The 27,411-nt window shown below is 38.8% G+C and overlaps 1 protein-coding gene across 2 annotated transcripts in view; it reads right to left on the bottom strand.

Moving 5' to 3' along the window:
• CHD9 (chromodomain helicase DNA binding protein 9) overlaps nucleotides 1-26,550 on the bottom strand; it is a 223,213-nt gene extending 196,663 nt beyond the window's left edge. For both annotated transcript variants that reach the window (XM_072632204.1, XM_072632210.1), the window contains exon 1: nucleotides 26,370-26,550. The gene's annotated coding sequence lies outside the window, so the exon portion shown is untranslated. The remainder of the gene's footprint in view (nucleotides 1-26,369) is intronic.
• Nucleotides 26,551-27,411: the final 861 nt, after the last annotated feature.

Below are 27,411 nucleotides of genomic sequence, written 5' to 3'. Positions count from 1 at the left end.
CAGCTGGTTCCACCCCTATTATCTATTAAGAATCGGAGATTAGTCATTAAGTTTAAAAAAAATACCTTTGTGTGTAGGGAAGTAATATCAGCCAACCTTTATTATCGGTAACGAAATAAAATGTGTAGTTGTGTGCTGCTTTTTTAGGCTAGCAAACAACCTTGTAAAAAGGCAGCACCCTTATCTTCTCTATTTTGCTGATGAGGAAAGTAAGACTGGAAAAGGAAAGGTGAGCCAGGGCCACACCTGTAAAGGCGGTGAGGTCAGACCTGAGGTCTCGGGCTGCTGATTCCCACCCTGGCTGATGCCAAGGGGCACCCCCCACATCCAGTTGTGACCGTACAGATGATGAAAGCCTCTGCACCCGTGTGTTAACCACGAATATACCAGCTGAAGATTTAGAAATGAGGGGCCCCAAGAGATCCTGTAATCTAGCCCTTTTGTTTTTACAGATAAGGAAATTTAGGCCCAGAGAGGTAAAGGAAGTGTCCAGAGTCGCAGAGCATGAATCCAAAGCCCAAGTGTTCTTAAAAACTATCTGACGGTCTTTCTCCTATGCCACACTTCTTCCAGTATCCTGGAAACCTGAAGATCATAGGATCAGATGGATGGTGGATTTAAAGGTGGAATGGTCTGTAGATATCATCCAGCCTTCTCCTCTATAAGGAAGGAAACTGAAGCCCGGACAGGTGAAGGCACCTACCTACCCATGGTTTCTATAGCTAGGTGGAGCCACAGTGGATAGAGCGCTGGATCTAGAGTTAAGAAAACCTGAGTTCCAAACCAGCCTCAGACACTTACCAGCTATATAACTATGGGTAAGTTACTTAACCTGTTTGCTTCAGTTTCCTCTTCCATGAAATGAGTCGTAATAGCACCTACCTCCCAGGGTTGTTGTAAGGATCAAATGAGATAAAGTGCTTGGCACATAGTAAGTGCTATGGAAATGTTTGTTCCCTCCCTCTTCCTTCTTATGGTCACAAAGCAGAACAGCCATGATTCAAACCAAGTCCTGGACTCTGACTTTGGGGCCAGGATCCTTTCCACTGCACCACAATAGTTACATGGGCAGTTTACCTTCCTTATTTCTATTAATTAGAGAGCCTGAGTTCAAATCCTATCTCTTCCATTTGCTAGGCAAGTCACCCAATATCTGTGGGCCTAAATTTCCTCATTTGTACAATAAGAGGGTTGACTAGATGACCACTCAGGTCCCACCTGTTCAAAATCTATGAACCTGACCAAGATTTTGCTGTCTCCTGAGAAAATCCATTCTGAAGACCTTACTTGTTATCCAGGGTAACAATCTGCATCTCTGCAGCTTCTACCCATCAATGGTTAGTTTGAATCTATGGGACCAAGCAGAACAAGTCTAATGCCTATTCCATATGACAGTTGTTTGAGTACTGGATGGCTGTTATCATGTCCCCTCCTAAATCTCCTGGCTAAATATCCCCAGGTATTCCAACCAGTCCCAAAATGACATGATCTTAAGACCTTTTACCATACTGGTTACCCAACTCTGAATGCTCTTGAGTTTAATCAATCAATCAGCAGGCATTCATTAAATACTTATTACATACCAGGCACTGTGCTATGGATGCCCTGAGAATACACAGAAAAAGCAAAAACAGTCCCTGTACTCCAGGAACTTACCTTCAAGGACAGGAGAAAACATGCACATCAGTATGTACATACAAAAGAAAGATTAATCTTAGAGGGAAGGCAGTAGTAGCTGAGGCTACCTGGAAAGGCTTACTTCAGGAGGGTGGTTTGAGCAGACTCTTGAAATAGGCCAAGGGATTCTAAGAGACAGAGGTGAAAAGGGAGAGCATTCTAGGCCTGAAGCTATCACAAAAGCAGAGACAGAAGATGGAGTGTCCAGTAAAAAGAACGGCAAGAGAGCTGATTATGGCTGGATCTTGGAGTAAGATGTCCTTCCTAAAATCCCAAATATGATCTCCCTTTAGCAGAGGAACTTGAGACTATCCCCTGCTTCACTATGAACACTCTGCTTTTTAAAATACAGAATTATTATGTTTTGTTACAAATTACACTGCAATATACTTACTAGTAAACTTGCAATCTACTCCCAAACATTTTTCAAATAAACCAACTTCAGCCATGCCTCCTCCATATTGTACTTGGGAAGTCGATTTTTTAAAAATTCAAACGTAGGATTTTGCATTTATCTCTACTAAAGTTTGTCATATTTAGTGGTCCAACTTTTCTAATGGCTAGAATTCTAGCCACTCTGTTGAGAGTTGTTTCAATCCTGACTGTTATCCAGCATGATGGCTCCCTCCCAGCTTTGTATCATCTTCAAATATGATAAGTATGCCATCTATGCTTTCATACAAGTCATTGGTAAAAATGTGAAAATGGTGCCAGGCCAACCAGACATCCCTGTGAGAATCCACTAAAGGTCTACCTGCAAACTGACAGACTCAATAAAGACTACTTTCTGAGTGTCACTTACCCAGTTTCCCTATAAGGAAGATCCCCTATACACTGAAAGCACAGGGCTAGTCCTTCCCCCTTTCCCCAAATGCTAGCATCTATGTATGCATTATCTAATCTAATAGAATATAAATGTCCTTGAGGAAGGGGATGTTTTCATTTATTACTTTGTATCCTCAGGGCCTATTACAGTGCCTGATACAAAGTAGACACTTAAATACCTGTTCACTGATTTATCAATATGATACATAAAAAAATCATTCAAATACATTAATGAATTCAACATGTCAGAAAAGTTTAAAGCCTAAGGCATAACTTTTCTCTTATCTGACTAATATTTGTTATTATTATTAGGCATTATTTTAAATGTTACATCTTGATATTCTAAGTTCCCTATTTTTTAATACTTTACTCCTTTTTTACAACATTTTAAAAATCAGAGATGCTAACTGATTTTACCTAGCAGTTAGTTAGTCAGTCAATGTGCATTTGTTAAGTGCTTAATATGTGCCAGGCCCTGTGCTAATTTGTGGGGATACAAAGAACAGTAAGGAGGTCAGTGTCACTGGCTTACAGAGTATATGAACTATAACATGTAAAAACACTAGAAAGTTAGGAATTGGAGGGGAAAAGGAAAAGGGCAGAGAGATTGTGAAGGACTTTGCATCATGGAGGTGAAAGGCAGCCATTAGAGTTTATTGAGTGGGGTGGGAGAAGGGTTGATGTGACCAGACTTGTATTTTAGGAAGGTCAATTTAACAGTTGAATGGAGGATGGATTAGACTGGAAAGAGATTTGTGACAGGGAGACTAACCAGCAGGGTATTGCAACAGTCTAGGCATGAAGTAAAGAGGCTCTGTACCAATGTGGCAGTGTCAGAAAAGAAATGTGACAAATGTCAAATCAGCAGGCTCTGGCAACATTGGATATGGTGGCTGATTATTGATTCAAAGCTCTCTTGATTATACTTACAATACACCTAACAAATACATATTGTGCCAGCTAAATCTAAATTTAAATTTATTCTCTCTCTGGCAAAAGCTATTATTCTTATACCTTTATCTGGAGACCTACCTATTCAGTCATTCCTTTTTCAAAGTCATTAAGCCCCTGCTATGTGCATTGCACTATATTCAGCACTGGAAGAGATACAAAGTTTAGATTAAGTTATATTCCTTGTCTTCATGGAGTTTTTCAATATAGTATGGGAATAAAGAAAGTAATCAGATTTCGACTGATTCTTGTTTAAATTAATTCACTAGTCAGGACACTAGATATTCCATCACAGATCACTAATGGCTATCAACATCTGTGAAGATAAATTACTTTATCATTTTTAATTGCAGTTAGACTCATAATAATTTTTTTTTATGTTTCATTGCCTCCTCTAGACAAGGATGCTTTACATACTTTAGAATTTCTTTTTTTGCAGTAATGGATAATGGTTTGAAGAGCTAAACCATTAGCTGCTAGGAGAAAGACCCGAAATGATATAAAATTCACCAGTGAGAAAAATTAAATTTACACTAGCCCCTGATGTTTAAGAAGCTTCCCTGAGCCAAAGAAAAGTACAGGTTTCTCCAAGGCAAGGGTTCTATTTTTAAAATATAGATCTGCTATCTATATTTCATTATAATTGGTTTCCTTTGTATGTATTGTATTTTATTAACTTAAAAAACATTGTTCCAAGATGGGCTTATAGGCTTCATCAGACTTCCAAAGGGGTCCGTGATACACACCAAAAGGTTAAGACCCTTGCTTTTTAACCTTTTAAACAGACCAGTAGAAAAGGAGCCAGTTTTCTGGCCAGTCACAGATGGCCAGTCTTTCCTAGCTGTATGTTGCTCATTGAGTTAGTGAGAGTGAAGCCATTCAAATGGTTCCTGTATCCACACAAACAACCTTGGAAAGTAGGAGCAATTACTATCCTCAATTTCACAAATGTAGAAACTGAGGCAAACAGAGGTTAAATGACTTGCCCAGATCACAAAGAAACTAAGTGTCTAAGGCTGGATTTGAACTCAGGTCTTCCTAAATCCAAGTTCAACAGTCTATTCACCATACCACATGGATGTATTTGTAATGTGGAGTATTGGTTTTGCAGGAAAAAATGTGGTGGGACAGTGAGTGATTCTACATCACAGTCCATATACAAATTTTACATAGATAGAATAATTGAATATTCTTTCATTATCAAAGTGTGTAAGGAAATTAGGGACTGGGGGAGGTGTCCAAGCTAAAAGGGCCAGAAGTAAATAAAACTATTTTTTTCAGGGATTTTTTTTTCAAATTTAAAAGTTGCAGACATAGACTAAATGATCTCTATTGTCCTTTCCCATGAAATGGCTTTATGTCCCTGTTTCTGAGGAGTGGCAAATTATCAAATGGATGTTCTCTGTCCATTTTCTTCTTCTAGATCTATTTATTCAGGGACAAGTCACTAAAGTAATCTTTACACAGGTACCAGGGGGCATAGGGCTTGATGGAATGTCTAAAATCCAAGTTCAGCTCCTGCCTTTAAGTAATAATAATAACTACCACTCTTTAAAGTTTAAAAAATGCCTTGTAGATGTTATCTCATTTGATCCTTACAACAGTCCTGGGAAGTAGGTGCTATTATTATCCCCATTTTACAGAAGAGGAAACTGAGGCAAACAAAGATAAGTGACTTGCCCAGGGTCACAGAGGTAGTAAGTGTCTGAGGCCTGATTTGAACGGGCCACTACTCTACCTGCTGTGCTCCCTAGATGCCCAAAAACTATGATTATGAGAGCTTAGAGCACCCTTGATAGTTGTTCACATGCTCCAAACTGGCAATAGTTTATGGGATTCTTTACATGTGTACTTGGGGATATGACTGAAAAATGAAAGAGAAGCCTGGAAGCCTGGGTTCTATTCGAAGCTTTGCTATTTACTAGCTACATGTCCTTCCTTAAGGAAGTCATTTAAATCTTCTGAACTTCAATTTACAAATTTAGAAAATGAGAATTGGTTAGACTAGTTTATCTCTAAGATCCCTTCCATCTTAGTACTCTATACTTCTACTTCTCTGTACATAATGTGTTCCTTCCAAGAGTCCATTTATCTCTTCTTCTCATCTCACAGCTCCCCGACATTACTCTCCATTAATTCCTCCTTTCATATAGTTTCTGCCTTGTTCTTTCTAAGGGTAACCACTCCCTTGATCTCATCCCCTCTAATCTCTTTTAGTAGACTGCTTCCATTCTCATTTCCCTTTCTCATTCTACAGTCCCTTGATATTTACCATTTCTTTCCATTTACTACAAACATGCCCAAGTCTTCCTCATCCTTAAAAGACCCTCATGGGTACCTACCATCCCCATTATCATCCTATTCCCTTCTAAGTTAAAAGCCATCTATACTCATTGCTCACAGTTGTCTCTCACTCTCTTCTCAATTCTGCATGCATATTTTCTTCCAACTTTATCATTCAAAGGAAACAGCCCTCTCCAGTTACCAAAGAGCTCTTGATTATCAAATCCAATGACCTTTTCTCAATCCTTGTTCTTCACCTCTCTATGGCATGTGATACTATTGATCAGTTTCCCACCCTCAATACTCTCTCCTCTCTTAGTTTTCCTAACACAATTCTCACTTGATTCTTCTCCTTCCTTTCTGTTCCTTCTCCAGCTCCTTTGCTGGATGGTATCACAGGCTCCATCCTGTGCCATCATCTTTTCTCTCTCCCTTGGAGAGATCATCAGTTCTGAGGAAATATCATCAGTTTCCATAAGTGCAATTATTATCTCTATGCAGATTATTCCTAGAACTATATAAACAGCCCTAGTTTCTTTCCTGAGCTTTAGTCATGCATCACCAACTGCCTCATAAACATTTCAAACTGGATGTCCTCTAACTATCTCAAACTCAGAATGACTAAAACAGAACTCATTATCTTTTCCCCCAAATCCACCACTCTTACAGTCTTCCTTGTTACTGTCAAGAATACCATTATCCTTCCAGTCACCCAAGTTTGCAACTTTGGTGTCCTCCATTGCTCCTCATTCTTATTCACACGGCCAATCTCCTTCCAAACCTTATCATTTCCACCTTCCCAACATCTCTGAGATATGTCCCTTTTCTCCATGTACACTGCCACAACACCAGTCCAAGCCTTCATCATCTCTCATCGGGACTACTTCAATAGCCCTCTAACTGGTCTCCCTGCTTCAAGCCTCTCTCTACTTCAATCAACCCTTCAAATAGCTGCCAATATGATTTTTCTAAAGCATTGGTCTAAGTATGTCATCTGACTGCTCAATGAGCTCCTCTGACTTTTTATTACCTCTAGATTCAAATATAAACTGCTCTGTTGAAGGAAGCTCTTTATAACCTAGCCTCTTCCTCCTTTTCCAGTCTTCTCACACTTTATTCCCTTGCCTGTGCTCTGCCGCAACACTGACCTTGAACTTGCAGTTTCTCACACATGATATTCCTTCTTCTGGCTCCATGTTTTTGCATTGGCTGTCCCTCATTCCTGGAATACTCTGCTCCTTCACCCCACCTTGTGGTTTCCCTGGCTTTCTTCCAGACTCATCTCACATCATCTGCAGGAGGGCTTTTGCAGTCTCCCTAGCTGCTAATGCCTGCCCTCCTGAGATGATCTTACTTTTGGACTCCTTTATATATTGTATGTATTTAGTTATTCACAAGTTGTCTCCCCCATTAAAAGATATACTCTTTGCAGGAACACTTTTTGTCTTTCTTTTTATTCCCAGTTTACTTAGCACAATACCTAATATTAGGCAATATTATGGTAATCACTTACCATAACAGGAGATTAATAAATGTCCTAAATGTGCAAAGTAAATAGAATGGATTGGGCACTGGAGTTTAAATCAGGAAAACAGTTCAAATTCCACTCTAATAGTTTCTAGCTGTGTGACCCTGGACAAGTAATTTAACCTCTCTGTGCCTCACACCTCTGTGCCTGTAAATGAAGCATTTGGACTTTTATGATCCCTTTTGGCACTAAATCTTGCTACTTCTGAATATACTTGGGAAATCTTCTATTTTAAAGAATTTTATGGTAAATAAATAAGGTTCTTGTCCTTGAACAAGTAGGTTAATTTTAACTTTTAGATAAATCAGTTTTCAAATGCAAATGGATTTGCTTAAAGTCAGGTCTACCTGCATTTCTATCTTCCATGAAACAAAGGCTAAGGAGAGGCTGAGGAAAAGGAATGTGGGTTTATCTACTAGGTCTGTTATCAAAAGTATATACATACATTTGTATATATGTACATATACATACATATATATGTATTTTAAACAGGGGGAAAAGGACCTCCTTGTACAAAAATATTTATAGCAGCTGTCTTTGTGGTGGGAAGGAATTGGAAATTGAGGGGATGCCTATCAACTGGGGAATGGCTAAACAAGTTGTGATATACAAATGTAATGGAATACTATTTTGCTATAAAAAAATAATGAGCAGGCAGATTTAAGAAAAACCTGGAAAGACTTACATGAACTGATGCAAAGTGAAGTGAGCAGAACCAGGAGAACATTGTACACAGTAACAGCAACATTGTATGATGATCAACTATGAATGACTTAGCTGTTCTCAGCAATACAATGATCCAAGACAATTCCAAAGGACTCATGAGGGCAAATGCTGTTCACATCTAAAGAAAGAACTGGTGGAGACTGAATGCAAATTGAAGCATACAATTTTCATTTTCTTTATTTTTTGTGTTTTTTTCTTATGATCCATTTCTTCTTTCACAACATGACTAATATAGAAATGTTTTACATGACCACACATCTATAACCCATATCAAATGGTTTGCCATCTTAGGGAAGAAGAAAATTTGGTACTGAAAATTTTTTTTATGAATGTTAAAATTTATCTTTACATGTAATTGGAAAAAATAAAATATTGTTTTAAAAAAAGAAAAATGTGGGCTTATACATTTTGTGTATAGATGCAGAGTGCAGAGTTTTTCCTTGAAATACATTAAAACTTTGCTGTTGTTTTTCCAGTTGTGTCCAACTCTTTGCAACCCCATTTGGGGTTTCCTTGGCAAAGATACTAGAGTGGTTTGCCATTTCTTTTTCCTTGCTCATTTTACAGATGAGGAAACTGAGGCAAACAGGGTTAAAGTGACTTGCCCAGGGTCACACAGTGTCTGAGGCTAGATTTGAACTCAGGAAAATGAATCTTCCTAACTCTAGGTCTAGCACTCTAGTCACTTGCACCATCCATTAAAACTTACAGTGATTTAAATCCGCTCTATCTTGTTTAGCCTTGAGAAGAAATCCAACGAAGAAATGTTTCCTTAGTTCACTTGTTGATTTATTTGAATAGTTTGCTGCATAGAACTCTGCCACAAGTGGTCCAGAATTCAGATCATGCTTTTGTATGACAAGGTAGGATCAATTAAATAGCTCAATTCAATTCAATAAACATTTATTAAGCATCTACTATGTGCCAGAGACTGTAGTAAGCACTGGATATACAAAAAAAAAAAAAAAAAAAGGCAAGAGACAGCCCCTGCCCTCAAGCAGCTCACAGTATTCAGTTTCAATACCTACATTTAGCTGTTGGGAAAGATTTGCTATGTTCATAATTTATAGCTTCATATAATCATAGATTTGCAGCTGAAAAGAAACTTAGTGAAATCTCTCATTTTATATAGATGAGGAAACTGAGGCCCAGAGAAGTTGAGTGACTTGCCCAGGGTCACACAACTAATAAGTGACCCTAGATCTTCCTGACTTTAAGTCCAGCACTTCTTCTATCTTTTCCTTAGCATCTTTTAACTTTCTATCTCTCCATAATAAGCAGAGCTCTTGTTTGTCTTATACATATTTCCTTATAAGGTCAGATTTTGAAGTACACCTACATTTACCAGAGTGTTTATTTTATTTTTATTGAAAGGCATTTTAAGTGCAGTGGATAGAGCATAGGGCCTGAAATCAGGAAGACTCCTCTTTCTGAATACAAATCTGTCCTCAGACACTTATCAGCTGTGTGACCCTGAGCAAGTCACTTAACCCTGTTTGTCTCAGTTTCCTCATCTGTAAAATAAGCTGAAAAAGGAAAGAGCAAACTAGTATCTTTGCCAAGAAAACCCCAAATAGGAGTCACAAAGAGTGGAACAGGACTAAAAAGTGACTGAAAAACAAAAGAACATTGGCTTTGGAATCACAGGACTTAGGTCCAAATCCCAGCTTTGCCATTTACTGCTGTGGAGTCTGGAGCAAGTCAGTCCACTATTTTGGAATCCAATTTCCTTATCTGTAAAATGGGAAGGTTAAACTAGATGACTTCTAAAGTCTCTTCCAGCACTAGGTTTACAATCCTATGATTAATTTCACACGAGAATCTTTTGATAGAAGCAGAAAGATTTATTAATTATAACTACCTGCTCCACAGAATTGGGTAGTTCATTTTCACATAGGACCGGTAAATCACATGTATATTCTGAAATACCATTCCTGACATTTGTTATCTTAGAATGGACATTAGGAAAAAACTTCCTAAATCTAACAATTATGAGACATCAATATGTCTTACCAAGGGAAATTGTGTTTGTCATCTTCCCCGATGAAAATTTTTTTAACAGGGTAGGTTAATAATATGTCAAGTATGACTTGTATGTCATCCTCTGTGAAAGTAGGAACATGGAATTGATCTGTACTTTTTAATCCAAAAATAGTATTGCTAACCCAGGCCTCTCTACTCCTAGTTCATAGTACACACTATGTTGCTAAAGATATCTCCATTTGCTTTTCAGAGTGCATAATATTTAGCAAGAATATAGTGAGTAACTTTTTTTTTGGTAAATTATAGTAAATGCCAGGCAGGCATTTGCTCTCTGCAGGCTATTTTCTATCCCATGTATCTGTAATTTCCCAAAAGAATAGATACTCTAATTTGGGGTCAGTTTTAATCTGACTGAATGAAGGTCACACATAGCATAGAGACTAGGTACCAATCAATCATTCAGACTCCTAATATGGAATAGTTTAAAGAACAATGGATTTGAAGTCAGATGACCTAAATTTGAATTTCAGTTCTGCAACTTACTACCTGACTGACCCTGGGGAAGACGTTTAACTTTGCTGGATGCCACTTCCATCACCTGTAAAATTGAGTGGGTGATAGAGGAATAATCAGGATAGGGTGACTGGGATTTTGAACAAGTACTGAAATTCAGAAGGTGCTAACAGTACATACTTCTTCAGTAGCATAGAAACAGTTGAGCTTAGCACATAACAAAAATAATCATTTGAAATCAGAAGCTACTCTATAGGCTATTTTCCTCCCATCAGCTGTTACATACTAGGTGAGCACTTTGCTATCCCCATTTTGTAATGGAACTATCTTACTATGTCCCAGGGTCCTTTGTCTTTCCTAAGCCAAATGAATTAATTTTTATAAGTTGATGTGAGTATGCTTTTCCTGCTGCTCACCCAGGGAATGTTTTGCAAAGCTGGGTTTGGATACATTTTGTGAAACTTGCCCCCCGATATTCTTCTTAGAGCTCTAGATGTGTTAGATTAAATCTTGGATCCTTCCAGCTCTAGTTCCTATGATCTTCTTATGTCAGATCTTGGATATTTATAAATATTTTTTTTTCAGATTTCAGCTTCTGGATAACTTATGAATGGTCACAAAACAACAAAGCAAGACCCACAAACCAAGTCCTCTTTCTTTCTTTTTTTTTTTTAAAGTCAGTACTCTGCAGGAAGGTAACCTGCCAGGGAGGAGATGAGAGACCCAGTAACTTAGGTCCATTATCTCAGCAAAAATGCTATGAAAGTTCAAAGCCAAAGGAACAGCCTAGCTGATAGCTCGAAGCATGCACACTTTCTCACTCTCTTCCTGAAAAGAAATAAGTTAAAAACAAATTCCTTCACTTGGCTGAGGAAGTGAGAAATTCTTGACAGAAAAATAAAGGTGCAGCTGAGCAGCAAAGCAGGAAAAACCCTAAATTCACAAAAACTAGGTATATAAAAAAGTTTCCAAAAGTCCACATCTTCATTGAGGAAGAGACTCGAGTGCAGCCCCAGAGAGTCCCAACTCCACATTACCAACCTCTTATCCAAATTGGAAGCTTGGAAAATCCCAACCTTAGGGGCCTTACTCACAATTGGAAATTTTTTACTTGAAAAAAAATAATTTAAAAAACACTTTTTATGAAAAGGAGGATCTTTTTATTCTTCAAAATATTAACCATGAAGGAGCCAAGATGGCAGATTAGAGGCAACCCATTGGAACTCTCCCAACATTCCCTCCAAAAAACTTTAAAATATCACTCAAAATCAAATTTTAAAGTGGCAGAGCCAACAAAAAGCCAGGGTGGAACATTATTTTGGCTCAAGAAAATTTAAGAGGTCAGTAGAAGAAGTTTGTGACATCCAGTTGGAGGTCTTTCCAGAGCCCACATGGAAGGCAGTAGCAATAGTGGTCACTGTAGCAGCTGTAGCAGCAGTAGTAGCAACAACAGGTTCAGGAGTTTTCAGCCCAGAGGCAATACGTGGTTTCGACAACTGGTCAGAAAGAAATTACCAAAGACCTTATGCTGACCCTGGGTGCAGTTGGCACTGATAGGCAACTCTATTGCCATTACACAGCTCTGGGTCAGGTCTAGGGCAAAGAGGGAGTAAGTCACAAGGGAGCAGGGGTCCTGGTTGCAGTTCCAATGCAGTTTTTGTAGCTGCAAGAGACCAGGGATTCTTCCTGGATAAAGATCAGCATGTAGACCAGGGGAGCAGTGACCACATCTCTAGCCTCTTGGAAACACTGAATGCACAGATTCCCAGAACTAGCTCTGAAAATAGCAGTACAAAAAAAATCTGAAACTTGGCACAGTGCCTCCCTACCCCAAGGTGGGCAAAGCCCAATTTTAACATAAAATTCAAAATCAAGAAATTGGCTAGAAAAATTAGCAAACAACCAAAAAAAAAAAAAAAAAGGACTTGACCATAAAAAGCTTTCCCTGATATCAGGGAAAACCAAGACATAAACTCAGAGAAGACAATAATGTGAAAACAGCTATAAATCCTCAAAGAAAAATACTTGGATCCAAGGCCAACAAGAATTCCTTTAAGAGCTGGGGAAAGAGTAAGAGTAGTAGAGGAAAAATTGGGAAAAGAAATGAGAATCATGAAGAAAATTATAAGAGAATTAACAGCTTGATAAAAGAGACTTAAAAAATATTAACGAAAATAACATCTTAAAAAACAAAATTGGCTTACTGGTAAAAGAGACACAAAAATTCACTGAAGAAAAGAACTCCTTAAAAAGCAGAACAGCCCAAATGGAAAAAAAAGTACAAAAATTCAATGAAGAAAAGGACTTCTTAAAAAACGTAATTGGCTAAATGGAAAAAGAAGTACAAAATCTCAGTGAAGAAAATAATCCCTTAAAAATCAGAATTGGGCTAGTAGAAGCTAATGACTCCATAAGACCTCAAGAAAAAATAAAGCAAAGTGAAAAGAATGAAAAAAATATTAGAAAGTAGAAAATATATCATTGAAGGAGACATTATTTAAGAATTATTGGACTACAGGCAGTTCTTGATTTATGTAAGTGGATCATTTTACAGACCTCTATGTAAAGTGATTTTTATTTTTTATTTTTTATTTTATTTTTTTATTTTATGTGAATTTGGGCAGGTGGGCAGAACGGGGTGAAGATCTCCTCTCAAGCCACCACTCAGGCAGGGTCAGCAGTGAAAAGAGAGAACACAGTAATGTTTAGTAAAGTTAATATGGGTCTTTTTTTAGAATGCAGATTTTCTCAGAATTCCTTACATAAAGTCTAATTTACATAATGTGAATTTGCATAAAATGAGAACTGTCTGTACCTGAAAGCCATGATCAAAGAAAGATGCTAGATATCACATTTCAAGAAATTATCAAGCAAAACTGCCCTGATATTCTTAGATTCAGAGGGTAAAACAGAAAGGGAAAGAATCCACTAATCACATCCTGAAAGAGATCCCAAAATTAAAATTCCCAGGAATTATAGTCAAACTTCAGAGGTCCCAGGTCAAAGAGAAAATACTTCAAGGAGCCAAAAAGAAATGATTAAAATATTGTGAAGTCACAGTCAGGATCATACAAGACTTAGCTGCTTCCACATTAAAGAAGTGAAGGGCTTGGAATATGATATTCTGGAAGGCAAAGGAACTAGGATTACAATCTAGAAAAATTTACCCAGCAAAACTGAGTGTAATCTTTTAGTGGGCAAAATGGGTATTTAATGAAATGGAGGACTTTGAAGCATTGCTGTTGTAAAGAGCAGAAAGGAATAAAAAATTTGGCATTCAAACATAAGTTTCAAGAGAAGCACAAAAAAATAAACATGAAAGAGTAATCATAAGGACCTCAGTAAATTTCACCTGTTTTCATTTCTATATTGGATAATGATACATGGAACTCCTAAGAATTTTATCATTATTAGGACAGTTAAAAGGAGTTTACATAGACAGAGGGCATGGATATAAGTTCTTTATATTGGAATTATCTCCAAACAAAGGAAAGGGGTGAGAAAGAGGGATGCACTGGGAAAAGAGGGAAAGGCAAGATAGAATGGGGAAATTTTTCTCATATAAAAGAGGCAGGCAAGGAAGAACTTTTACAATGGAGAGGAAAATAGGAGGGGAAGTTGGCAGGCAAGACTTGAATCCCATTCTCATCAGAATTGGTTCAAAGAGGGAAGACTATATATATATATATATATATATATATATATATATATATATATATACACACACACACACACATATACATGCAGTGATGTAAAGGGGATAAGAGAAAGGGGGGATGATAAAAAGGAGGACAGATTAAGGGAAGCAGTGGTTACAAGCAAAATAGACTTTTGAGGAAGTACAGGAGAGAGAGACAGAAAAGAAATAGAAGCAAATGGGATGGAGATGATAAGGGCTAGAAGGGGGGTATAAGACCGCCACAACCACAGAGGTACCAGGAGCAGGTCGTCTGGAGAAGAATTCACATGCTCAAGCTCTGCTGAGGACAAGGTAAAGATTTATTATGCTTTTCAGTGGGCAAGAGTTCTTAGGGAACCTGTAATTTACAACAGTTATAGATAAAGTTTATATAGATTATTCTATAGTAAGATGTGTGCCAAGTATGCTAACTAGGGTGCTTTGGGGTGGGATTAGGGAGTGATTAAGGAGTGGTCAGTTCGTAAAGGAACATGTACTTTTTGTATCTGCTGTGCAGGTATTTTACCCAAAATTCATTGGGAAATAGCCCAGGGGTGGGAAGGGCTACCTGGAAGTGTGTTTTTAGGTCTGAAATATCACAAAGTCAGCTAGCAGTCAGGACTGACTCAAAAATACCAGGTTGCTCTCATCAATGTCTTGTTAGACAAGATAAATGTAAGGGAGTATACATATGTCTAAGTGTAGGATACATATATTGGTCAGTGAGTAGTAAATGTCATTATGACCCACTACACAGCCTGTTCAGCCAATGCACAACTGGTTAAGCCTAATGAGTTTCATAGGTGCAGCTGGCTGCTATTTCAGGAAAGGCGACAATGGTTGTTACTGGGGCAGGCTATATTCTTGAGCTGGGGAGAAACTTCCTGGGATAGTATTTTGAGGCTAGGGAGAAATGTGATTTTTAAAGAGAAATGTGATTTTAGAATTGGGGCCCAAGCACATGTACCCAAGCACCCAATCGGAGGGAAAAACAATGTTAGTAATCAAAACTGTGAATATGAATGGGATGAGCTTACCCATGAAACAGATGGATAACAGAATGGATTAGAAATAAAAACCAACAATATGTCGTTTACAAAAGATTCACTTGAAACAGAAAGACACACACAGAGTTAAAATAACGAGCTAGAATAGAATCTAATATGTTTCAGATAAACTAAAAAAGGCAGGAATGTAGCAATCATGATTTTACATTTTACTAGATACATTTTACTAAAAGGTAGCATAGACAATGAAGTAATACCGAAATGCTCTTACAGCAAGTTTCTCAAATAAATGCTTCATGTCTCAAATATATGCTGAGTACAGAATTGAGTCAAATTTATAAAATAAGAGCCATTCCCCAATTGAGAAATAGTCAAAGGACATAAACAGGCAGTTTTCAGAAGAAGAAATCAAAGTTTTTTATAGTCATATGAAAAAATGCCCTAAATCACTTTAATCACTAATTAGAGAAAGGCAAATTAAAACAACTCTGAGGTACCACCTCATACCTATGAGAAATGACAAATGCTGGAGGGGATGAGAAAATGACACTAATGAATTGTTGGTGGAGTACTGAATCGGTACAATCATTTTGCAGAACAGTTTAGAACTGGGCTATAAAACTGTGCATACCCTTTGACCTAGCAGTAACCCTACTAGGTCTGTAACACAAAGAAGTAAAAAAAAAATGGAAAAGGACCTACATGTACAAAGATATTTATAGCAGCTCTTCTTGTGTGGTAAAAAATTGAAAGTCAAATGAATGTTCATCAGTTAGGGAATGGTTGAGCAAGTTGTAGCATATGATTATAATGTGCTGTGGGAAATGACAAGAGAGGTGATTTCAGAAAAAGATGGCAAGACCTATATGAGCTGCAAAGTAAAGTGAGAAGAACCAGATCATTGCACATAGTAACAGTAATGTTAATGATGATCAACTGTGAAAGACCTGGCTACTCTGATCAATACATGATCCCAGACAATTCCAAAAGATTCCTGATGAAAAAATGCTATTTATCTCCAGAGAGAGAATTGATGACCTCTAAGTGAGAACTGAAGTATAAGTTTCTCATTTTACTTTTCTTGCTTTTCTTTGCATTATGGCTAATATGGAAATATGTTTTCTTTTCTTTGCATTATGGCTAATATGGAAATATGTTTTGTATGATTTCACATGTATAATTAATAACGTATTATTTGCCTTCTCAGTGAGTGGGGAGGGGTGGGAGGGAGAGAATTTGGAACTCAAAATTTTAAAAGAAAAGAATGTTAAAAACAAATATTAAAATTTTAAAAAACCTATTTACGAAGAGCCAAACCAGACCTAAGACCATGCAAAAAGTCAATTTAAACCATTGTTTCTCTTTACCAGGAAAAACAAATGAATGATCTTGTTGATGTCTTACCATAAACTTTAAGGAAACCAACAAAAATTCCAGTTCATACAATAATTATAAACCAAGAATCCAAATAAACACTGACAGAATGTTAAACAAGTAGTTGGTCCTTTATAAATACTTGAGTTGAGTGACCAAAGTGTTTATATGAGTGACACTGTTTCTCAATACAGCATCACTATGGAACCAGTACATAGAAGTCTGAAATGGATCATACACAGAGTAAGTGCCTAATTAATGTAATTCAGATAGTGAAAAAAGAAGGAAAGTGTTGGAGGGACAATGGTCAGACAAGATTGGATTTTTAAATGTTATTTGTACCCCTGTTGCTCCCAGAATCTTTTTCTTTGAGGTTCCCCCTCTCCCAGTATCTAACATGCTTCACATCCCCATAAAGATTTCCCAAACACAGTAGGAAAACCACCTAGGTTTTGCAGGGGACTATTTAAACTTTAAAGACCCTCTTATCAACTCTAGTCATTAAGGCCACAGATGATTTAATCCTGAGGTGAGGAGTTAATAGCTAAAATACAAGACCTCAAGCAGATAAAAGGTCTTTAAAGTTTAAAGGATACCCTGAAGTAACTCTTCTTCATGTGGAGATAAAGGTGATTGTAAGTATAATTTTTAACACCATGAAACTATAGGTTCTAGAGCTTGTCCTGCTTCCTATTTTCTTTAGGCTACCAGAATCTTTTGATCAAAAAGCCAGGCTTACCCTAGGCAAAATTGTGAAGTCATAGAAGCTCTCCCCTTTTTTTAAGGACACTCTTTCCTCCCTCACTTCCCTTCATTTATTCAATAAATATTTAATGAGTCAGTGCAAGTAAGGCACAGTGTTAGGCCATGTTGGGGGACTTAAAGATACCAGGAAGAGAAAGAGTAGTCCTTATCCTCTCCCTGTGCCTCAGTTTCCTTACACGAAAACAGGGGATTGTACTAGATGACATCTAACATCCCTTCTATCTCTACACCTATGAACTTAACTCTCAGATTTTCCATTTTCATATCTGCAAAATGAAAAAAATTGGACTATAATCTCTGAAGTACCTTCCAGCTCTAAATTCTACAATCCCTATGATCAGATCATGTATTTTGTATTTCCTTAAATTTTACATGTTAGAGTGTGTGTATGTGGGTGGGTAACATGTAAGTACCTTGAGGGTAAGGGCTGTTTCATTTTCTGTCTTTATATCTCCAGTTCCTAACACGGTGCCTGGCACATAAAAGGCACTTAAGAAATGTATGCTGTTTGATTTATAAATGGAGCTCTGACTCTTCCTAGTCAATTCCTCTCTCATTCTCAGTTTTCTAATTTGTGAAATGAGGAGATTGGATTAGATGACCTCTAAGGTCTCTTCTAGTTCTAAAACTTTATGCTCATAAACATATGAGAGACAGCTCCATAATATGTGAACAAGTTGCTTACATAGTAACATCTTCTAGGCAAAGCTACAAGTCCCATCTCTTTAAAAGCTGGAAGCATTCCACTGTCTTTACTCCTAAATAGAGAAGACAAAAGTTTTTAGCTTGGTGGAGGAAAAGAGAAAGGCTGAAATGGGCCAAATATGAGCTGGGGCACTGGGGCTGAAAGCACTGATTAGAGGGTTAGCTGTTGACACCTGGAAAGGTTATCAAAGGAAGGCAAGTGTCAAAGACAAACTATGCCTATGTGAGTATATGTTCCAGTTGGTTCTATACAGACCAAGGATCACATGTAAATATCACTCTTTTACTTGTGACGAAACCAGCTTAAACACTGACAATTTTTTTTCTATCTCAGCCAAAATAACTTTATATTTTACTATCTTTGCTCTTGCCATGTCCCCTCCCTTCACATTAAGCCTCCCACCTGGCACCTTGGCTTCTATCATGGGGCCCTGGACTCCTGATTGATAGGAGTTCTCCCAATCCATCCTATTCTAGACCCATCACACTTACTATTTAGCCATCTCCATGACTATTTCAGTAAACTCATTCCCCTACTCCTGGTTTGTAACCTCAGAATTACCCTAGACTCCTCACTCTCCCTTACCCCACAGAACAAATCTTACCATTTCTACCTTCACAAGCAGTTGGTCAAAAAACATTTATTAGGCACCTACTATATGCCTGGCACTGTGTTAAGTGCTTGTGATACAAAAAAGGGGCAAAAGGCAGTCCCTACCTTCAAGAAGCATATAACTAAAGGGAGAGACAGTAAGCAAATAGATATGTACAAACAAGCTATATACAGGAAAAACAGGAAATAAGTAAAGGAAGAAGTCACTAGAATTAAGAGGGGCAGGGAAATGCTTCTTGCAGAAGATGAAATTTTAGTTGGGACTTGTAGGAAATGAGAGAAACCAGCAAGTAGAGATGAGGAGGGGCAGCGTTCCAGGAATGGGGAACAGCTAGAGAAAATGCCTGGAGCCAAGAGACTGGGTGTCTTGTTCAAGGAACTGCAAGGAGGCCATTGTCTCTGGATAAAAAAGTATATGGCAGGGAAAGAAGTAGAGGCAGGGACTAGATCATGAAGGGGTTTGAATAACAAACAGAGGATATTATAGATGATACTGGAAGCAATAGGAAACCATGGGAATTTATTGAGTGGTCAAGGGCCTAATATGGTTGGACCTGTATGCAGAAGGAATTTGGTCACAAAAGGCAGAAGAGATATAGGATGAAAATTTGCTGAGATGAAGGGATCAGGTGATTTTTTTTTTTAAGGATGGAGGAGACATGAGCATGTGTGTGAGCAGTACAGAAAGAACCAGTAAACAGGAAGCATTTGAAGATAAGTGACAGGGTGGGATGACAAAAGGGGCATTCTATTGGAGGAGATGGGATGAAATGGGAACAATTTTGCAAATGGAGCAGCAGGCCTTGGTAAGGAGTGAGGTCACTTTTTCATGTGAGCCAAGGAGAAAGAAGGAGATAGTGAAAGAAGACATCTGAGTGATAGAAGATAGAGAAGAGGGGAGAAGAGGGAACTCACAGAGAATGGTCTAATTTTTTTTCTGTAAAATATGAAGCAAGGTTCTCAGTTGAGAAGAGGGAAAGGAGAGCAATAGGATGTTTGAAGAGAAATTTTAAAAAATAGTTTTGAAAGTGTTGCTTTGGAGAGTGGGATAGTGAGTTGATTGGGGAAGTGCAGAAAGATTGTCCAGAGGCAGCGAGAGAGCCCACTTAAAGTTGCATAAAATAATCCATACTGAACTCAGTACAGTGTGATTTTCTCCCCCTGCATTCAGCAACACATGTGTAGGAGTGAAGGTAGTAGATGGTGGGAGTCATTCAAGGCTGGGTGTTGGCAGGGGAGCTCAATGATATGTTAAGAAGACCAGGGATTCAAGAGAAGAAAACAATGTAAAGTCGAACTGATTCATCAATGGATCACAAAGGGTACAAAAGGAGAGAGTGAATACTTCAGGGGGCGTATAGCCTGGGAGAAAACTGAGAGATCAAGGGATGATAGGTTGTGGTGTAGACAAAGAGTAAGATTTGGTAAGTGAAGAGAGGAAAAGCCAATAGGCTATGGTCAGATCAGGGGACTTTGGGATTCTTTAACATGGAGGTATTGCTTTTATGAGTGATGGCAAGATCAAGGGTATGACCATCTGTGTGGGTCTGAAGTGGGGTGGAAGAGTAGGTCATGAGAAATGAATCGGTTGAGGAACTGAATGGTTAAGGTATTTGAGGGAGAGTCAGCATGAATACTAAGTCTCCTAGTATCAAAGGAGTTGGGGAAAGAGAGAATAATTATGAGCTTGGTTCTGAGTTCATTAAGGAAGGAATTGAAGTGGTCTGGAAGTCTGTAAACAATAGCTACCAAGATTTTGATTGGATGGTAGATAAATATAGCACACACTTCAAAGGAGGAAAAGACATAGGGAGAGAACCTGGAAGTGGCAGTGGAAAGTAAGGAATATTTGAACGCCCTGATCTCAACCAGTGAATCAAGGGGAACGAATGAAGGAAGATGCATCCACTATGGGAAAGGGTGGTCAGAGAGACTGTGTCATTGTGGGGAGTCAGGTAGAAGATGAACATAGTGGGAAAAGAATCTAGTCTGAAGGGAAATTTGTTGCCTATGGAAGAGGAATTCCGGAGGACACAAGGGAGGGAATGAATGGTGTTTGGTTGGAACTTTAGGGTGGGAGAATTGAGGTGTATGAAAATAAGGAATCAAGAGCTGGGGATTGAAGATGAGTTTTGAGGTTCATAATCATTGAATGATGGGTATGACCCTGCGTCACTGAGTGGAAGGTACCATTCCTCTTCTCAGAGGAGATTGGAGATCCCCTCTCATCAATCCCAATCTATTTACTACCTCCTCCTTAGTTCGAGACTATTACAATGGCTTCCTAATTTGTCTTCCTGCCTTCTTCCTTCCTACTCTAGTCTATCTTCTTTATAGCTGACACAATTATTTTCCTTAAGCACATGCCTGACCATGTCATTCCTCTATTCACTAATTGCCAGGGGCTCTCTATTACCTTTAGGATAAAGTACATATTCCTCTGTTTAGCTTTTAAAGTCCTTTACAACCTGGACCCATACTATCTTTCAGGCCTTGCTGGAAAGATTATTCCCTCTCACACATTCTGTCATCCAGCCAAATTGGCTTTCTCTCTGTTCCTCACACAGTATACTCTGTCTCTGGGCTCTGTATCTTTGCACTGGCTATCTCCCATATCAGAAATAAATTCCCTCTTCACCTCTGCCTGCCTCATAGATTCCCTTCCTCCAAGATGCAGTTCAAGCACCACCTCCCACATGAAGTCTTTCCTGATTCCCAGTTGCTAATACTTCCTCCCATAACTGTTTTTTATTTAAGTACCTTTCATTTATTTGTATTTACTCTGTTATTCTGTGATCCTCTAGTTATGCTCTAGAGTATATAGTTATACTCTAGTTATTCTGTATAATTTTTACTTATATATGTACTTGTCATCCTTCTTCATGGATTATTTGTGCCTGAATTGTGGCAGAGTCTTCCAAGTTCATGTTGGTAAGATGAGTCACAGTCAGACGAACTGTAGTCATGTTATTTTGGTCCCCTTTGAAAACTAAGGACAACTACCATCCTTCTTCACCTCTTCCCTTCCAGTGGAAAGAAAGATCTCTGAGAGTTGAGATTGTCTCATTCTTTGTACTTATGTTATCAGTCCTAAGGTGCTGGTCTTATAATAAGTGATTGATAAATACTCACTGACTGACCAACTGACTGACTTATCAAATGACCCACTGACCAACGAACGGGCATAGAAATCTATCAGCACTATTATTCCTGGAAAGGACTGATTTATCAGTTGTGTTAGGTCTTTACTCACCATCCTTTCAACTTCCTAAACCAAAAAGATCTCCCTAGTCATCATTCCCTTATGGGGATAAGGTATGTCTTCCCTTATGGGAATAAAATTTTGAATCTGCATGCCCAGGATCTGGCACGTAGTAATCACTTGATAAATGCATTCTTTCTCTCTCTTTTCTCTCTTTCACATACACAAGTCAAAGTAGCAAACTCCCTCTTGTGTTGGTTAAATATATGAGAAAACCACTTGTCATACTTCACCCTTTCCTCAAATACTTTAACAACAAAGATGATACATAATAATAATAACACCTACTGCTTACATATTGCTTTAAGGTTGGCAAAGCACTTTACAAATATTATCTCATTTAATTTGCACAGCAACCCTGGGAGGTAGGTGCTATTATTATTCCCATTTTATAGAGGAGTAAACTGAGGTAAATGGTGGTTAAGTGATTTGCCCAGGGTCAGCTAGTTTGCAGTCTGAAGCTGTATTTGAACTCAAGCCTTCCTCACTCCAGGTCTAGTGCTCTATCCACTGGTCAGCTAGCTTTTTGACAAAAAAGTAATATTGAAATGCAGTATGATTTAATATTTTAAACTCCCCTTTGCATAAACATCAGAACAATAGTTATAACAACATGATCATCATATTTTAATGTCCCATTCACACACCCATGAGAGAAGAGGTGACCAATGACAATCTGGTTATATAAACATATGGTTATTTTTAAAAAATAAGGATGGTAAAATAGGATACAAGGCTTTGGAGCTAGGAAAGACTTTAAAGTTTATCTAAACTAGCCCCATCTACAAAAAAAGAAAATGAAGTCCAGAGAGTAGAAATGACTTGTTCAAAATCTCAGAACCAGTAAGTGGCAAATTTGAACCCAGGCCTTTTGAGTCTAAATTTAGTGCTTTTTGTATATGCTGCCTCCTCACAATTTGTTTAACTACTTTGTGTAGGAACTTTAATCTTGGAGTCAGAAGATTTGGGATTTAAGCCTTGGCTTCACCACTTATCAGCCACATAAACAGGATCAAATCCCACTCATTAACTCATAGTTTCCTCAACTGTAAGATGGAGATGATACAGAAGCTGTGAGCAAATTGTAAAGCACAGTAAAAGTATCAACCACTGTTATTAATTAGTAATTAATTAATTAATTAGTGATAGTGCTTTGAATTAGGTGGCATGGAATAATGGAAAGAGTACCGGATATGGACTCAAAGATCAGGTTCAAAATCTAAGCGCACTTCTTTCTAGAATACTGTGGTTCAGTGTGGCTAAGAGTGCTAGACTTGGACAGTCAGGAAGTCCTGAGTTCAAACCCTGCCTCAGACATTTGCTAGCTGTGTGACCCTGGGCATGTTACTTAATCTCTCTAAGCCTTAGTTTTCTCTTTGGTAAAATGGGGATAAAAATCTCACAGGGCTGTTGAGAGGATAAATAATGCTTTGCAAATCTTAAAGTGCTATATAAATTCTAGCTATAATAAGATGAAATCTGGTTGGAATAAATGTAAAGCCTTAAATCTGAGTTCAAAAAATTGAATAAGTATAAGATGTGGAAAAGCAAGGTTAGACAGTTTGTCTGAAAGAAAAAACAAAGAACACTGAAAATCCAGGTGAGTCAACAGTGTAATAATACAACCGCTACCACAAAAAAAAAGTTAGTAAAATTTTAGGTTCCATTAAGAGAAACATAGTTTTCTATAACGAAGAGGTTAGCACAGTGCCCAGCTCATAGTAGGCACTTAATAAAAGCTTGCTGATTTGAATCAACATGACTATAACTTTACTGTACTCTGTCTTAGTTAGACTATTTCTGGACTACTGTGTTTAGTTCTATGTGCCCCAGTATAGGAGGGACATTACCAAACTGGAGAATGTCTAATCAATCAGTCAATAAGCATTTATTAAGCACCTCCTGTGTGCCAGGCACTGTGCTAAGCCCTGAGGGTATAAAAAGTAACAAAAGATAGTCCTGGCCCTTGGTGAGTTCCCAATCTAAAAGAAGTGAATTGAATATCCAGAGGGAGGCAACCAGAATGGGGAAGTATCTTTCTGTCCAAGTAAAGGAAATGGGGATATGATTGAGAGCACACAATGACTGAGTATCTGAAGGCTTGTTCTCTTTGGTCCTGAATGACAGAACCAGTAGCAATGGGTAGAAGCTACATAGAGATAAATTTAGACTTACTTTAAGGAAACATTTTATAACAGAAGTATCCTAAATTACAGTAGGACTGATTAGGGAGGTTGTGGGCTTTCCCTCCCTAGAGGTCTTCAAGCAAATGTGGAAAGACCTCTTGTTGAGTATGTGATATAGGGAATTCTTTTTCTGGGCAGGACTAACCTAGGTGGCCAGTCAGTTCCCTAATGACTCTGATATCCTTTGATTCTAATCAGGTGATACCTGTGTGACTTTGCACAAGCAGTTTTCTCTCTCTAGGCCTGTTTCTTCCTCATCTGTAAAATGGAGAGGTAGGACTAGATCCCAGCTTTAAATCTGTAATTTTATGATTTGCAGTTTTCATCTCAACAATTACAACATCCATAGACTTTTGAAAAAATAAAAAAGAAGAATTTTAGCTCAGTCATGTGAGGGGTATGAAAGTAAATGCACCACTTGGCACTGCCTGTCAGGTTATAGGCCATCATGTAGTCAAGGGTTATGCTCTTTATTTACTTTGGCAAATTTATTCTGAGGCCCATGTGTTCTGAGCCCAAATGAATACCTTAGATGAGTATAAAATATTTTTAAAGAGAATTCTTATTTTGTAGAGAAAAATCCCTCTTTTGCAATCTGCTAAATGTTAAACCCAGCAAAATAACTTTTGGCTAATGGATCTGTTTTTCAAGTTTGATGTCCCTCTGACTTGCAGCTGAAATTTTCTGTATGTATTGTCTCTCCCATTAAAATGTAAGTTCTTTGACAGCAAGGACTGTCTTGCTTGTCTATTTGTACCCTTAGCACTTCGCACATTTTTGTCATTGTTTAGTTGTCTTTTTTAGTTGTTTGACTTTTTGTGACCCCCATTTGGGGTTTTCTTGGCAAAGACACTGAAGTGGTTTGCCATTTCCTTCTCCAGCTCATTTTACAGATGAGGAAACTGAGGCAAACCAGGATAAGTGGTTTGCCCAAGGTCACACAGCTAGTAAATGTCTGGGGCCACATTAGAAGCCAGACACTCAATTCACTGAATCACCTAGCTGCCTCAAAGTAGGCACTTAATAAATGCTTTGCATATAATAGGCACTTAACAAATGCTTTTTTTCTTTCATTCATTCAAAGAAGAAAATTTTGGAATCTGACTCTGATAAGCACTCTTTTAATTCTCCATCCCCCAAGCCAAAGGACTCACAGGCAAAATAAATTGAAGCAATTTTATGGATGATTTTGGGATGGAAACCTGCCATGAGGGAGAAAGGAGGTGAGTTTCTGTGGAAGGAATGACTGAATTATTCAGATTGGCTCTCTACGTTGATCCAATTATCTAGATAATTTCTCTGCTGTCTGCTCCAGTAGACAGAAGAAAGACGTGTATGTCTCTTTGGAGTGGCAGTCAAGTTTTCTCAGCTGACTCAAGTCACACCCTCAACTTCCAAGACTGAACTCTTGACATGGTACTCTGAAATCTCAGAAAGTTTGGTTTTGCACACTCTCCAGCTAAAGGACGTTAGGATCTTAGATTTGGGACTGAAAAGGATCTTGGACATTCAATATACTCGGATGGAAGATGAGGAACTGAGGTCGGGAAAAGTTAAATGTCTGGCACAAGGGCATACATGGAGTACTAAGGGGCAGAACTAGGATTTGAACTCTGGTCCTCTGACCCTAAATCATTCTTTCCTGCTCTAAAAAACCAGAAAGTGAAGAGGACTGCCAGCCGCCACCAACCTACCGCCTGGAGAACCATTAGAATCTATTCCAATAAAGGGCTGTGAATATAGGTCAATACACTCTCAGACCTGCAGAGGAAAGGACTCAATTCACAGCGAGGTGTGTGAGACTCTGGAAGGAACGATGTGAGAGACTGGAATCTCCTTCCTCAGAGGTATTTTAAGAAGAGGGCAGACTGCCATCTCTGTGAGATGACTTCGTGGGGTGGGGGAGTGGGGTTGGGGGAAGGGGATCTGGGATATAGAAGCCGAGGGATGGACAGGATGACCTCTGAAGGTCCCTACCACCCATGGGAATCTATGTAAAGCTAAGTCCAAAGGCACCCCCCCCCCCCCCCCCCCCGGGTGCTACTCTCCTCGCTACAGCCGAAACCACTCCCAGGTCAAACCACCTCTGTGACTGCTGAGACCTAATTAGGTCACCCAAAGGACATGACAGACAGAATTACTATTCTATGTCACACTCCAGGACTCCGGTGACCCAGTCCAAAAACAAAACCCCCAAACGCATTTATCTACAAGTCGCACCGAGGCATCCATCCATTTTAGAGACGATCAGATTGTTTTTCCCAATTAATTTTGAATATGAAAATTACTAACCCATGTTATTTTACATCTCCGGACGGCAGGAGTCCGCTTTCACCCGCGCTGCTGCTGCTGCTGCTGCTGCTGCTGCTGCTGCTGCTGCTGCTGCTGCTGCTGCTGCTGCTGCTGCTGCTGTCTGTCTGTAAGAGCTGCGGCTGGGCTGGTGTTGGCTCTCGGCACTTCCTAGTCTTTGGCTTCAGCTGCAGGACTCCTCCCATCGAAGGAGGGAGTTGCCTGCCCTTAGGGCTGTCAACTCAGGCCTCGACCTCTTTCCCCACCCTTCCCCCCTCCGCTCATCCTCTAGGGTTATGTCTCTGGAACTCCCTAGTGCGGGTGAGTCAGAGCTGAAGCTGGAAAGGGGCAGGCAGGAAGGCTTCCTTATTAACTCAGCTTTCGTGGGGTTGTCCAGAAGAGAGAGATGCTCATTAGTTCGGTTGCTTGGCTCTGTGAGCTGAGCAGCCAGAGTGAGGGGGCTACTAGAAGCGACGATCCCTGGGGCTCTGGTGACCTTGGACAGTGTCTCAGTTCCTCTAGATGTCAATTACACATCTAACTGGTGAAAAGTAGGCTTAGGAAAGGTGTGAACACCCAGTAAAGGATGCAGATAGGATCCAGAAGATCATAGAATTTTAGAGTTACAAGGAACCTTATAGATTATGAACCTCACTTTATAGAGAAAGGAAAAAGATTTAGAAAAGTCAACCCGGACTTGCTCAAGCACATAGCTTGTTCAAAGCAGAACTGGAACTACAACCCAGGTATTCTGACTCACAGTCCAGTCTTTATTCTAGTATACAATACTGTCTCACGGCAGGAATTCTCCTCCTACTGGAATACTAGTACTATAGATTCTAGGGGCGTATGAAGATATAAACAGAGGAATGAGAGTTCTCAAACCCCAAATGAGGCCCTGTGATTAGAATCAAATTATAATTCAGCATCTTTACCCCAAAACCCACCCCATTTTCCTAACTTCCCTATTTTCTAAAATAAATGTATTATTTATTTTTAGCATTCTTTTTTTTTTAATTTTGAGTTCTGATTTCTCTCCCTCCCA

Source organism: Notamacropus eugenii, chromosome 1, assembly GCF_028372415.1.
Source record: "Notamacropus eugenii isolate mMacEug1 chromosome 1, mMacEug1.pri_v2, whole genome shotgun sequence".
Lineage (NCBI taxonomy): Eukaryota > Metazoa > Chordata > Mammalia > Diprotodontia > Macropodidae > Notamacropus > Notamacropus eugenii.
Note: the sequence above shows the minus strand (reverse complement) of the source record. Positions and strands in the feature narration are given on the sequence as shown.